We start from the raw sequence: 13,756 nt of genomic DNA, 5'->3' as shown, positions 1-13,756 counted from the left end.
AAAAGAAAAAAATAATTTTAATAGTACGTTCAATTTAAAATTAATATTAATTATCACAATATTTTCACAATACTTTTACAATAAATCTAAAGTGGTAGGATATTATTAGCTAATATTTGTGAGAAAAAAATAATTTTTTTAGAAAGAGAAAAAAATTAATTGTAATAGTATGTTCAAATTAAAATCAGTATCAATTTTCACAATATTTTCATAATAAATCTTAAGTGGTAGGTTATTTTTAGCTAATAATTGTGAGAAAAAAATAATTTTTTTAGAAAGAGAAAAATTGATTTAAGTATGATGAAGTAGTTGATTTAAGTATGAAACAAACTCATTTATATTTACATTGTCCTTTTTGGTAATTTATCACTCAAACCACCACTTTTATTAGTGCTAGCTAAACACTCAGCTTTTTCAAAAAGTACTTTTTAACAGCTTTTGCTAAACACTCAGCTTTTTTCAAAAAACACTTTTTCATACTGCATTTTTTAAAAACTCCACTTTTTCAAAAAACTCAATTTTCAAAAGCTGAACCAAACTCATCCTTAGTTTGCTCCCATAAGGTTTTTGCATTCACATACACATAGAGAGATTATTATAGTACAGCAACAATTATGAGTAGCTTATCCCTTACTAAGTAACTAAATATATAAATTACTTTTTTTTAAGAAGAAAATTACCTCTTTTTGATTGGTGACACATCGATTTATAAGTTAAAATGTATTAAAAATTTTAGTATGTACTTGTAATTTTAGCACTACTCTTTAAGCAAATATTGACTAACTTTATATCATTATCAACTTAAATTAGTGCAAATTACAACTACCACCCATATGTTATAAGTTCTCTTATGTTTTATTCTGTGACACTTATGACATTTTCATTCATTTAAAAAAACGAATTGAATAAAATTGAGGAAGAAAAATAAAATAAGATTCCTATGGGGTTGTGGCACCTTTGGATGTACCAAAAATTTTCTCCCTTTAGAACAACGATCACGGGATTTTCGCTCATGTCAACTGAACCAAGCCTTTGGCTAATTAGATTGAAGTAATGGATCAGTTTAGGGGAATATAGGCTTGTTGAGAAAAAGGGGGGGGGGGGGGAGAAGTTCAGGAAAGATTGCACAATCGACTAGATCAGATCTTTAGTCAAATTCACACACCTCATAGTTGAGCTTTAGGCCCTGTAGAATGGACTCATTTAATTAAAAAAATTATGTCTACTATCAATTTTATTATGGAACCTTCTATCTTATTGCATAAACCTGTTGAGAACCTTCACCATAACCAACCACAACTGATCATATTCATTGATAAATCAAAGTTGCTTTGGAGAATAAGCATCTTAAAGGCTAATGGTTAGTTCCATATTTTTCCTTCCGTAGAACATAAAATAGAGATAATAATAACTTAAATCCAAATACAAAGTTGTCATAATATATGGCATTCACTTAGGAACACAAAAATAGACGAGAATTGTGAGAATTTGGAGGTGAATCCCACACTGAGAAAGCACTTGTAGAGTTCATCCATTTCATTACCATTATTGGCATGGGCAATGACGGTCTAGCACATCCTTCAAACTCTCTGTACTATTAACCCTCGAGTCCTTTTTTGGTGTATGTCTCTTCATTGAAATAGCTTGTAAAAAACCTATCTACTTCCAATCTCCTGCATCCAACCCAAAATTGCATATTATAGCACACACAACCCAAAATTCAATATTGGGTCATTATAGGTTTATGTTGCACACTTTTTGCAAATGTGTACAACATTGTACACATTTGTTAACTCTACAACATAAATCTTACATTACTTGTGTAAGTGCACAATTGCACCTGGACCCAAAGACGATTATGGGCTCAAGCCCAAAGAGCCTTAAACAATGAAATTTATAGAGTGTGGGCTTGAAATCTAGGTTAGAGGTACTGAGAACTTGACAACAGACTGAAGAACATAAATACTTGTAAATAACAAATGATAATTGCAAATAGACCTCCTCGGACGTAAGCCGAGGGCTACCTTTGTATAATTTCTCTTTCTTTCTTAAAGATTATAATTCTTCCTCCTCCTCTTTCTCCTCTCTTTTACCACTGACTCTCCCCCCTTAAATACTTCTTCCCCTTATGCTTTGTCCACGTGTTGCTCAAATCCTCTCTCCTCTAGATATTTCTTCTCTTAGTGCCTTTGAATAGTAACCAGAAGTTTTAGTTCTACTGTTCAGGGGTCACTTCCCCATTAATGCGGCTAGGGAAGTAAGTGCAGAGTCTTTAATGTGGAGGTAGCAGCCTTTGCTTATGATATTTTCATAACACCGGTGTATCTAAAAGGTTCAGGGGTTCCCCCTTTTTACCAACAGTCTTTCCAGAATTCTGCCTTGACCTTCGTAGTGAATCTCCGAGTTCTCTTGGATCTATCCGAGGATAAACTCACCATCGGCTGTATCTTCGGACCCTCGGCGTATGGGCCGATTCGCAGTACTAACAAATCCTTAGCTCAAGAGCAGTTCGGCTCTCCTTGCTAGAGGCCAAAGGCCCAAATGCCTGCTTGGGTCCTTTACTCCCCACAATAGCCCCTCAAAACTCTATTTTTCAGCATCCGAGGTGAAAAATAGGGTTTTGATCCAACGAGAACTCTCCTCACACGTTTTGTAAATAACTGCGCGTGTGGAGATCATTTCATGTTCCAGAGGATGCCACTTGGCGGTTTTATTTTCAGAAACGCGCGCATTTATTACCGTAAGTTACACCCTGTCTCCCACGTTCAACGGTGAGATGAGCATCCAACGGCCCTTGTTATCCCCTGAAAATTTGGGCTGGACGAATACAATTTCGAGGCCGCTTTCCCGCATGTCGTGACGCTTTGGGAACCTGCGCCTTCATTTATTTCTTCAGAAGCTAATCCCATTAAAACATCAGTAATCACCTTTTCTCTGCAGAAATCCGTGGAAATTCGCACAACTTCAAATCTGTAAGTGCTTATTCTTTTTCCTTAACCCATTCTCCTCAGATTCTGTCCTCGGCTCCCATTTTAACTGTTTCTTCCTCTTAGAACTTAGTCTTTCGTTCCTTTCTAATGGGAAAATTTAAGTGTCTAGTTGACACCGCTGCTGGGATGGAAAGTTTTAGAGCTAAGTATCACATTTCCAGCGACGTAGGCTTAAAATACTGCCCGGCGGAAGCCGTGGCCGGTTCTAGGAAAACCGGAGAGGTCATCATCCTGATAGTCGCCTTCATAGAAGGTGGGATGACCCTCCCAATGAAACCCGTAACCGGGGAGTACCTCCGTAACCACCAGTTGTGCCCCGATCAGTGCGCTCCCAATGTTTTTAGAGTCTTAGGAAGCGTCGATGCTCTAAACGAGCAGATGGGTATGAACCTCACTTGGCATGATGTCGCTTTTATGTATGAATGCCACAAACTCACTAGAGTAGGTTATTATATTAAATCCCGCTCTAGCGTAGTTAGGTTAATCTCCTGTCTGCCCAAGTCCAATAAAGACATGAAGGACGATTACCTCATCGTCTCAGGCAACTAGCACGACGGACCCCACTGCCCAGTTGAGTGGGGAGATCCAGGTGCGACACCTTAGGATCTAACTTCCCTCCCCATAACTCCATCTAAACATCTTAGAATGTCATTTGCCTTTACAAACTATTTGACTTTCGTTTATTACATGTTCTACGAATCTGACCATGTTTGTTTGGTTTGGTGTCTTTCTTTACAGATAAACAACACGTGCGCCCCCGCTTGAGCCACTGCAACGTCGTAGATTTGAACAGAGTGCTTCGCTCAGAAGTGTTCGTGAGTGAAGACCTGCAACTGAGGGCGGCTCATTTGATATTAGGGTACAACCCCATCTCCTCGGACTTCCAGGAGATCGAGAACGCCATCATTATCGGTGACCGGAGGCGTAAGAGGATTCACGTAGCCAGACCAAACTTCTTGGCCGACCACGACCTTCCTGACGACCCCCACACCGTACTGTACTCACAACTAATTGCTGCCATCCCTCTCGCCACTCACTCTCAGGCAACTGTTGTCCTAGAGGAGCAAGTGTCTTCTTCGAACACGTTGGACGAGGAGATAGAACAGTTTCAACTCGAGGACGCCCCACGACCTCGTGGAAACCCGTTCGTTGTTCTTTCCGACGAGGAATAAGAACCAGTCGAGACCTCTGGGATCGCGGGCCTAGTGATAGCACGTCCAGAAGACAACTCCATTGAGGAAGACATGGACGAGCTTAAGGGCCTTATGACCGCGAGAGGGGCAAGAGTGGCTAAAAAGGGAACGAGGGAGTCCCAAGTTCCCCCAGCATTGCCACCACCTCCTCCTCCAGCCGACCCCAAGCCTCCGGCCGAAGATCCAAAGAAGAAAAGGAAAGTGGAGGCCGAGGGGGCTGGTGGTGAGAAGCAAAAGAAATTAAAACAGCAGCCAGCGCCGGCCCAACAGCAGAAGCTAGACAAGGGTAAAGGGCGCGCCCTCTCAGTCGAGAGTGGGGAGATCAGAGACATGGCCGAAGTGCACCGAGCACCGGCTACCTGGTCTCTTGACTTAAGACTAGACGGGGCACCAACCTCCTGCCATTCTAGTATTAGGGCAATCCAACAAGGCCACGCCCACCACTTGACCGAGGCATTGGAACGTCCTTTTCTGCTACCTAAGGACATGGAAACCTTGGAGAAGATGGGCCAACCTCAGCTGTTCCTTTCATTAAAAAGGGATTTAGCTCTGGTAAGTTCCACCTCACACTTGTACTCTAGATTCATTTGTAAACACTTTACCATATTTTAACCTCCTGACATTTTTTGCAGGCCATCCAAGAAGTTTTCGCGGCCGAGAAGTTCGTGGAGGATTCTTGGAAGCACGTTGGGATGGAGCAAGAGCTACGACTAGAGGCAGAAAGGTCCCTAGGCCAGGTCCTAGCAGAGAATGGGAAGATCACATCGCCGCTGGCCGACTTAAAAAGAGAGAAGGATGGTGCCGAGGCCAGCTTAAAAACGATGGAGAACCAAATGGAGGGGCAACGTAAGCTTCTTTGCCAAAAGGACGACGAGCTCTCTCAAGCCCAACGAGCACACTCTAATTTGGAGAAGGAGCTTACGCGGGCGAAGGAGGAGGCTCGCGCCCACAAGCACGCACTGGAGGCCGCGAAGAAGGCCAGCTATCAGGAGGGAGTGAATGCAACACAAGAACGGTTGACAGAAGCCTTTGCGGCCTTGTGCCGAGAGTACTGTCAACAAGTTTGGGGAGAGGCCATGAATGCAGCAGGGGTTCCTCAAGCTTCCGAGCTGAGGAAGCCCGAGAACATTTGGCTTCCCCTAGACATACAGGAGATAGAAGACCCTCCTGTTGTTGCCTCCTCTGCCCTTCCTTCTGTGGTGCAAGAACTCATTCTTGATCCTACAGAACCTGAAGGTTCCCATAAAGAGAAGGACGAGTGTGGTGGTGCCGAGAAGGAGCAAATTCAGAACATGGAGCCCCTCATTCCTTCAACAGACAAAGGGAAGCAAGTTTTGTCTACCTTTGAGCTAGAACTGAAGAGCACTGAGGCTGGCAGTAGCTCCCTCCAAGACCCCCCTCCCCAAGCTTAAGGCCTAGTATAGGACTTTTCTGTACTCCCCTCCTTTTTTTTGATGTATACAATTAATGGAGAACAATTTTATTCAAATTTCATTCATGTTGTATTTATTTTACTTTATTCTTTTTGTGCTTGTCATGAAAGTTCTCACTAATACATAATCAAAGGAAGAACAGAATAAATAAGCCTAACTCCAACAATCAAACAACTGTAATTTATAAACAGCCATATAACTTAGTTTGGATATTAAACAATGCCTTTGTTAGAAAACTCATATGATGATTAAACCTTCGTAATCCGAGATATCACTTTCAGTAGGATGTAAGGTCCGAGGACCATTCCTTACAAAAATTTGTTTAACACTTAGAGATATAAAACTTAAGATACAAGCTAATGAATGGTAAAATACTGATTTCCACAAAACGTGTGATAAGAATGAGAACAATGACTAAGGTGCTGTTTAACAAATAATAAGATATCAATTTCCACAAGGTTTGTGGTCCAAGGACCATATTTAACCAAGTTTCTGTTTGACACTTAAGAATAATAATTTCAAATGTTAATTTCCCCAAAGTAGGAGGTCAGAGGACCCGGCATAACTAAGGTTCTGTTTAGCAAATGATAAGATATCAATTTTCACAAGGTTTGTGGTCCGAGGACCATACTTAACCAAGTTTCTGTTTGACACTTGAGAATAATAACTTCAAATGTTAATTTCCCCAAAGTAGAAGGTTAAAGGACCCGTCATAACTAAGGTTCTGTTTAATAAATGATAAGATATCAATTTCCACAAGGTTTGTGGTCCGAGGACCATACTTAACCAAGTTTCTGTTTGACACTTAAAAATAGTAACTTCAAATGTTAATTTCCCCAAATTAGGAGGTCCGAGGACCCGGCATAACTAAGGTTCTGTTTAACAAATGATAAGATATCAATTTCCACAAGGTTTGTGGTCCGAGGACCATACTTAACCAAGTTTCTGTTTGACACTTAAGAATAGAAACTTCAAATGTTAATTTCCCCAAAGTAGGAGGTCCGAGGACCCGGCATAACTAAGGTCCTGTTTAACAAATGATAAGATATCAATTTTCACAAGCTTTGTGGTCCGAGGACCATACTTAATCAAGTTTCTGTTTGACACTTAAGAATAGTAACTTCAAATGTTAATTTCCCCAAAGTAGGAGGTCCGAGGACCCGGCATAACTAAGGTTCTGTTTAACAAATGATAAGATATCAATTTCCACAAGGTTTGTGGTCCGAGGACCATACTCAACCAAGTTTCTGTTTGACACTTAAGAATAGTAACTGAAAGCCCCTGAGGTATTTATAACTTTGAACTGTTAACTAAGAAAAGCACACTTTATTAATAGTAATACCTTCGAAGATTATTTACATTCCATGGGCGTTGTACAATTCTTTCATCTAGGTCGGCTAGACAATAAGACCCTATGCCAGCTACTGAAACAATGCGATAGGGACCTTCCTAGTTTGGTCCTAGCTTACCCCAAGCCGGCTTCTTAGCAGTGCCCACAACTTTTCTCAGTACAAGATCCCCAGGTGCGAGTGGCCTTAGCTTCACGTGGGCATCATATCCTCGTTTAAGCTTCTGTTGATAATAAGTCATTTGGACCATAGCTGCCTTGCGCCGTTCCTCAATTAAATGAAGACCTTTTTCCAGGAGGCTGTCGTTATTCTCCGGGCTAAAAGAACTCGTCTTCAGGGTAGGAAAACTTGATTCCAGAGGTATCACCGCCTCGGCTCCATAAGTCATAGAGAATGGCGTTTCTCCCGTGGACCTGCGTGGTGTAGTCCGATACGTCCAGACAACATGTGAGAGTTCTTCTACCCACCTGCCTTTCGCATCGTCCAACCTTTTCTTGAGCCCACTGACTATGACCTTGTTAACGGCCTCGGCTTGCCCATTTTCTTGAGGATAAGCTGGGGTGAAGTATCTATTTATGATGCCCATATCACCACAATATTTCCTAAAAGCCTTGCTATGGAATTGAGCGCCATTGTCCGAGATAAGTGTGTGTGGTATACCGAATCTAGTGACGATTTTTTTCTAGACAAACTTCTTGGAATCAACGTCTCTGATATTTGCTAAGGGCTCGGCCTCAACCCACTTAGTGAAGTAGTCTGTTCCCACGAGAAGCCATCTTTTGTTTCCTGCAGCCCTCGAAAATGGCCCCACTATGTCCAATCCCCATTGTGCGAAAGGCCAAGGACTGGAGAGAGGGTTGAGAACCCCTCCAGGTTGATGAATATTAGGGGCGAACCTTTGGCACTGATCACATTTCCTGGCATAATCCTGAGCCTCCCTCTGCATATTGGGCCACCAATAACCCTGAGTCAGAGCTCTGTGGGCTAAGGATCTTCCCCCAGTGTGGCTTCCACAAATCCCTTCATGCAGTTCTTCCAGAAGTGTTGTCGTTGATTCAGGGTGCACACACAATAAGTACGGTCCTGAGAATGATCGTTTATACAGTTTCTGATCCTCGGACAACCAGAAACGTGGCGCCTTTTGACGTATCTTATCTGCTTCAGATTTGTCCTTAGGAAGGATGTCATTCTTAAGAAAAGATATGACCGGGTCAATCCAACTAGGTCCAGGCCTTATCAGATGGATGCGAGTTGCGTTGACAACTGTAAGAGTTGGCTCTAGCAAATCCTCTACAAGGATAATTCTGGGTAAGCACTGAGCCGAGGACGTGGCTAATGTGGCCAAAGAATCTTCATGGGTGTTTCCACTCCTAGAGATGTGAGACAAGACAAAGGAATCAAATTTAGCTTGCTGACGTTTGACCTGGGCCAAGTATTCTTGCATTCTTGGGTCCCTAGCCTCCATGGTTCCCATGACCTGGCCGACCACCAACTGTGAATCCGAAAACACATGAACTTTCTTTCCACCCATACTGTGTACCATGTTCATGCCCACCAAGACTGCTTTATATTCAGCCTCATTATTAGTAGCCGAGAAGGCCAGTCTCAAAGACTTTTCAAAGACAATTCCCTCAGGGAATATCAAGACAAGTCCAATACCAGACCCTCTCTGATTAGCTGCTCCATCCACATACACTTTCCAAGTCGGAGGTACTGCGGCTGTGATCACACCAACTGGTTTTTCATCCATGTGTGCTTCTTTCAGAGTTTCTTCTAGCAATGGTTCGGTAAACTCTGCCACCAAATCAGCGAGGACCTGGCCCTTCACCGAGGTACGAGGCCTGTATTTAACGTCAAAGGCTCCCAGAATGGTTCCCCACTTTGCCACCCTGCCAGAGTAATTGGCGCTGCGTAACACCACCTTGAGAGGCAACTGGGTAAGAACCACTACCGTGTGGGACTGGAAATAATGAGGAAGCTTCTGCATGGCATGAACTATGGCTAGAAGTGCTTTCTCCAATAGTAGATAGCGCACCTCGGCCTCATTTAAAGACCTACTAATGTAGTAGACCGGTTTTTCACCCCGCTTTCATTCCTTATAAGGACCAGGCTGACCGCATGGACGGCCACTGCCAGATAAGAAAACAAAACCTCGTCCGCCTCGGGGCGAGACAATATAGGTGGCCGAGAAAGATATTGCTTAAGTTTTTGGAAGGCTGACACGCAGTCCTCGATCCATTGAAACCCTTTCCATTTATTCAACAACTGGAAGAAAGGACGGCACCGGTCAGTTGACCGAGAGATAAATCTGTTCAGTGCGGCAATCATTCCGGTCAATTTCTGGATTTCTTTTGGGTTCCGAGGCGGCTGCAGATCTCGAATAGCCTTGACCTGCGCTGGGTTTACCTCTATGCCTCTATGAGTAATCATATATCCCAAGAACTTTCCAGATCCCACGCCAAAAGAGCACTTTGAGGCATTAAGGCGCAACTTGTACTTTCTTAGCACCTGGAAGGTGTCAGCCAAATCTTTAACGTGTGAAGGTATTGTTTTACTCTTCACCACCATATCATCCACATAAACCTCAATGGTCTTTCCTAGTTGCTGTCCGAACATTCTGGTCATCATTCTTTGGTAGGTAGCCCCAGTATTTTTCAACCCAAACGGCATGACCTTATAGTGGCAGTTCCCTGTTGGAGTAACGAAAGCAGTCTTCTCTTGATCCTCCAATGCCAATGGAATCTGATGGTAACCCTGGAAGGCATCCAAAAAACTCATATGAGGATGTCCGACAGTCGCGTCCACAAGCTGGTCAATACGCGGCATTGGGAACGAATCCTTGGGGCAGGCCTTATTCAAATCCGTGAAGTCCACACATACTCTCCACGTTCCATTCTTCTTTTTGACCATAACTGTATGCATCAACCATTCGGGGTAGAAAACTTCTTTAATAGCCCCAGTCCTCTTGAGTTTGACCACCTCCTCCTTGACAGCATCGAAATGTTCCTTGGAAGAACGCCGAGGTGGCTGCCTTCTCGAAACAACGGCAGGGTTGACATTTAAATGATGACAAATAAAGCTCGGATCTACGCAGGGAGCCTCATAAGGGTCCCACGCGAAAACATCAATATTGCCTTTCAGAAATTCCAACAACTCCATCTTTTCCTGGTGCGGCAAACGCATGCCGACTTGGAAGAACCTCTCTGGGTCATCCGCTATCAAAAACTTCTCTAACTCCTCACAAACAGCCTCTTCTCCTGTCACCGCTCTGGGTGCATCCGGAGCTTTTAATTGCTATGAGTCTTGGATGAACAAAGCCGATGACTCGGCTTCTGTCTGATGAAGCACTGCGGCCGATATGCATTGCCTGGCCACCGATTGGTTGCCGAGGATCTCTTCAACATGTTCCCCAGAGGGGAACTTAACCTTAACATGCAAGGTAAAGGAGACGGCTCCCAGAGCGTGCAGCCATGGCCTGGCGAGGATGGCTATATATGGGGAGTACGCGTCAACCACAATGAAATCCACCTCAACAGTTGCTGAGCCGGATTGAACGGGCAAACGAATCTGTCCTTTCGGCACAACGGTCTTTCCTTCAAAGCTTATAAGTGACGAGTCATAAGGAGTAAGATCTTCCAACTTCAACCCTAGCCCCTTAAATAAATCAGGGTACATGATATCTGCACCACTGCCCTGATCAATCATCACCCTCTTCACGTCATAATTCCCTATCCTGAGAGTGACCACCAGAGCATCGTCATGGAGTTGAATGGTACCAACCTTATCCTTCTCCGAAAATCCCAAGACGGGTAAATTCACCTTCAACCTCTTCATCCTGGAGCCTGCCTCTTCGGCCTGAGAATGGGAAACCACCATTACCCTAGTGGGACCCGAGCCAGTCCTGCCAGGTGTAGTAAAGATAACGTTGATTGTTCCCAATGCTGGCCGAGATGGATTATTCTTCTGATTGTTTGAGCCAGATTGACTGCCCTGCCCATTAGGTTGACACAGGTGCTGCTTCAGTTTTCCTTCGCTGAAAAGCTGCTCCAAGTGGTTCCAAAGGGTCCGACAGTTCTCGGTAGTGTGGCACACGTCCTGATGGTACTAACAAAAGAGGTTCTGATTCCTCTTCGTGGGGTCTCCTGCCATCTTACTAGGCCATCTGAAGAAGGGCTCCTTACGAACTTTCTCCAATAATTGGTGTACTGGTTCTCGGAACACAATGTTCACGGCCTGAGGTACTGCCGAGCCGGACTGCCCTGTGTAATCTCTCCTCGGCTTGTTGTTGTGGTATCTGTCCGACCTGAAATCCCTTCTCTCCTACGGGATAACCTTCTCCTTACCCTTTCCTTGCTGCTGGTCTTCCTCTACTCTTTTGTATTCATCAATACGGTCCATGAGGCGACGTACGCTGCAGACAGGCTTTTTGGTCAAGGACTTCCTCAAATCGTGGTCAGTAGGAAGCCCTACCTTAAAAGTATTGAGCGCCACCTCATCAAAATCACCATCAATGTCGTTAAACATCTCCCAGTACCGGTCGGAATATACTTTCAACGTCTCTCCTTCCCTCATGGTCATGGATAACAGCGAGTCCAATGGCCGAGGCACTCTGCTACACGTGATAAACCGCGAAGCGAATGCTCTAGTAAGCTCCCCGAACGAACCCACAGACCCCGATTTAAGGCCGTTGAACCACCTCATAGCAACAGGTCCCAAGCTAGAAGGGAAAACTTTACACATCAGGGTCTCGTTATGAGAGTGCACCGCCATCCTCTGGTTAAAGTGACTCACGTGCTCCACCGGATCAGTCCGGCCATTGTAGATGGTAAATGTGGGCTGGGTAAACCTCCTTGGAAGCCTCCCTTTCTTAATCCTCCGTGAAAATGGAGATTTGGAGAGTTGGTGCAACGCCCGACTCATAGCATCGTTCCCCAAGCCCCTAGAAGGAAGTTTCTTGTGTCTGCGAGCTGGCGGGTCGTCCTCCTCACTAGAGGACATTGCGTTGGGGGGTGAGCATGACCTCGAGCTGTAACTACCTCCCCGAACCTCCACTGAAGAAGGATTAGATGAGGATGGTGAAGACTTACGTCTGGCGCGGCGCAGCTTTCTTTTCAAACGATTAATCTCCTTCTGCATGGCTTGAGCACCGTCCTCGTGGGTGGCGCTGCCCCCGCCATGAGTATGGCTAGCCCTAGGGTATTCTGTATGGACACTTCCTTCACGATCCCTTCGACGCTCAAGACGCTCGAAAAGATCTTCCGGTTGTGATCCTTGAGACTCTGCATGGTGTGAGCCTAGGTCTGCCATAGTATCCCAGCTCCTTTCAGACTAGATTTCCCACAGACAGCGCCAATTGTAAGTGCACAATTGCACCTGGACCCAAAGACGATTATGGGCTCAGGCCCAATGAGCCTTAAACAATGAAATTTATAGAGTGTGGACTTGAAATCTAGGTTAGAGGTACTGAGAACTTGACAACAGGCTGAAGAACACAAATACTTGTAAATAACAAATGATAATTGCAAATAGACCTCTTCGGACGTAAGCCGAGGGCTACCTTTGTATAATTTCTCTTTCTTTCTTAAAGATTACAATTCTTCCTCCTCCTCTTTCTCCTTTCTTTTACCACTGACTCTCCCCCCCTTAAATACTTCTTCCCCTGATACTTTATCCACGTGTTGCTTAAATCCTCTCTCCTCTAGATATTTCTTCTCTTAGTGCCTTTGAATAGTAACCAGAAATTTTAGTTCTACTGTTCAGGGGTCACTTCCCCATTAATGCGGCCAGGGAAGTAAGTGCAGAGTCTTTAATGTGGAGGTAGCAGCCTTTGCTTATGATATTTTCCTAACACCGGTGTATCTAAAAGGTTCAGGGGTTCTCCCTTTTTACCAACAGTCTTTCCAGAATTCTGCCTTGACCTTCGTAGTGAATCTCCGAGTTCTCTTGGATCTGTCCAATGAGAAACTCACCCTCGACTGTATCCTCGGACCATCGGCGTATGGGCCGATTCGCAGTACTAACAAATCCTTAACTCAAGAGCAGTTCGGCTCTCCTTGCTAGAGCCCAAAGGCCCAAGTGCCTGCTTGGGTCTTTTACTCCCCACAACTTGTACAATGTAAACTAAGAATTTTCCTTCAATATTATTTTTAATCTAATTCAATATGTTACTTATAACAACATGACATTCCGCCTACTTGTTCCACATGTAACTAGCATTCAATAGCGTAACTTTGAAATAATGGAATATGAACCATTTTTCGCATATCATATCACTTAATCTACCTCTAATTTTCCTTTTGGGTCTTCAAATTTCATGAACCTTTACCATTAGACAAGACTATGGCAATTTTTTTCACCTCCCACTATTTTCTTCTAATAAAAATTAATTGAATCCATTTTCAATTTTTTCACAATGGATTCAAGAAAGACTATTCTTCCTTACATATTTGCCGTTTTGCTTTATTACCTTGTTGCCATTACTAGGAATATTACAAAAGCTGTCTCACTAATAGCAAATCCTTTGATCTTCTTCTCTGCCATGAGACCCACAAGCAAATCGAGTTCTTCAACATCATCATCCACTACAAAAAACTTGATTTTTAGTAGCGGTTGTAACCACTACTAAAACTATTAAAAACTGCTGTTAAAAGTCAATTAGGTCTATACCAGCAATTTTCTAAACCACTGCTACAATTTGAATAACCGTTATTAAGTTCCCGTCGCTATAGGTCACTATAGGTTATAGCAGCGGTTTTAGGAATCGCTGGTATAGAAAACATCTATAGCAGCAG

The 13,756-nt window shown here is 43.7% G+C and overlaps 1 pseudogene; it reads right to left on the bottom strand.

Moving 5' to 3' along the window:
• Positions 1 to 1,453: 1,453 nt before the first annotated feature.
• The window catches only part of LOC142633009 (alpha-dioxygenase PIOX-like), a 37,680-nt pseudogene continuing 25,377 nt past the window's right edge, over positions 1,454 to 13,756 (bottom strand).

Source organism: Castanea sativa, chromosome 1 (assembly GCF_040712315.1).
Source record: "Castanea sativa cultivar Marrone di Chiusa Pesio chromosome 1, ASM4071231v1".
In the NCBI taxonomy this organism is placed as follows: Eukaryota; Viridiplantae; Streptophyta; class Magnoliopsida; order Fagales; family Fagaceae; genus Castanea; species Castanea sativa.
This window is presented reverse-complemented; position numbering and strand designations above follow the sequence as displayed.